The sequence below is a fragment of the Phalangium opilio genome, unplaced genomic scaffold (genome assembly GCF_054372755.1).
Source record: "Phalangium opilio isolate 3A_F unplaced genomic scaffold, DU_Popi_V2 ptg000810l_1, whole genome shotgun sequence".
NCBI lineage: Eukaryota > Metazoa > Arthropoda > Arachnida > Opiliones > Phalangiidae > Phalangium > Phalangium opilio.
The window spans coordinates 1,368,706-1,370,727 of NW_028324253.1; positions in this window are offsets into that span (position 1 = coordinate 1,368,706).

Below are 2,022 nucleotides of genomic sequence, written 5' to 3' on the forward strand. Positions count from 1 at the left end.
CAGCGTGGAAAACTGCCTTTGAGATAAGACTCGATACGTAGACGTCGGTCGACGGCGGTATCGCTGCAGTTTAAAACCATTAGAGAGAATGGCGGCGGGAAAATGTTTAGGTATTGGTTACCCTCGGATAGTCTCGGTGGAAAGGTTAAGGTATCAATTTGAAACAATCACCGACTCGTGAAGGCGCGCAAATGACAACCATCAAAGAGATTGTGTACGTAGCGAGTCACGCCACGTGACCCAAAGTAATTTTACATGTCATATAGAGAGAGGGAATTTACCCAGTTTTATTTCAAATCGCCGTGCACTATTTTCACGCGAGCTAAAGTATAGCGTGTGACAAATTTATGTATGAATTTTAAGAAAAGTGAGTGAGGAACGTATTTCGAAGATACCCCTTTGTTGTATCGAATTTCTCGGTATTACCTTCGACAAAGAAACCAAATTATATCTAGGAAGATATAAAAGATGATTGTATTTTAACTAGAAGCAATTAAGGCACCGGCATTGCTCGACGGCACATTTTTGTTACGTTTCGTGCTGCCATTTTTAAAGATGGCGTCAAATCGAAACGACAATAAGCCATAAGGCCCTGTATAGGATGTAGAGAATTATTGTACTAAATATTAGTGAAATCGGTTGAAACTGGAGTACGTTATTCCATAAAAAAGATTGTTTTACATTTATGGCCGCCATTTTTCAAGATGGCGGCGAATTGGAAAAATCTTTCTTTATGCGCGCCTATTTGAGCTGGGCGTTTATATATCAGTCAGTCAGAACTTGATGGACTTGTATAGATGTAATTAATTTGGAGTTTAGTTTTTGGTTCAAACGTATCAACTGAAATTTATTAAATTTGGGGTTGAAACATTTTAACTTTCAGATAGAATTTTAAAAAGGAAGTCTTCGATATTTTGTAGAAATCGACATATAACAACAGTCTCGAAATATAGATTTTTTTATGAATAGTTTTGGTTGTTATTAACAGCGTATAACAAATAGTGTGGTTCGCAGTTTGTATTAAGACCCACTCAGACAAAAATCTTACGTTCCTGTCGGTCGCGTTGTTACGCAGGGTTGCCACAGTACCTGGAAATCCTGGAAAATATGGAAAAGTCAGGGAATTTAAAAATGGGCCGAAAAGGTCAGGGAAAAGTCAGGGAATTTTAAAAATTTCAGCAAAGTCAGGGAAAAGTCAGGGAATTTGATTTTAGTGGGTAAAACTTCTGGGAATAAGTCTTTATTGAAAGAGTAATGAAAGTTTCTCCTCATGCTCTCTCAACACAGAAAACTCTAGATTAATCCTTAAAAATGTCTAAAATTGTTTTTGTAAAGTAAATGCTCTCTTAGACTGTTATTTATTGTTAAAATGTTTCTTATTTGTTTTGGTGCAACAAATACATGGGAAAACTTAATGTAGAGAGTTTATTTAATTATAAGCACTTAAAACGTGCTGTAAACATTCACACTTTCGACCTAAAAGGTCAGGGAAAATCTGAGAGAAAGGTCAGGGAAAACCTCGAAAAGTCAGGGAATTTGGTTCTGAAAATTCCGTGGCAACCCTGGTTACGGTCACTTCCGTGTTCAGACGTAAAAGCAGACGACTTAAAACGATTCGCATATATGGGCATTTTTTTGAACCAGACTTTTGAATACTAAAATAGCCGAATCCAAAATGGAAATTAAATACTGCCAATAATCCTAAACATTTTCATATATCATCGGCCAAATCATAGCGCACTTGATCATGCGTCATTAAGGCATGATCGAATGAGCTATGACTAAGAAAAGACGCTATCAAGGTGATGCCATCTTGACTCTGCCCGACGAAACGGAAAATTTTCAAACTAAAGCCGCGAATCTTCTACGTAGTCGTTGACACGTGTCTAATTAAGCGAGAAAAGCGACTTCACCGACGTTGAACGTAAGAATTTTGTCTAGTCTGAATGGGGCTTTACATCTAGTTATGTACATAAAACACCCATCTCGCGTTACGTTATGAGAATCTGGGAGAATTCTTGT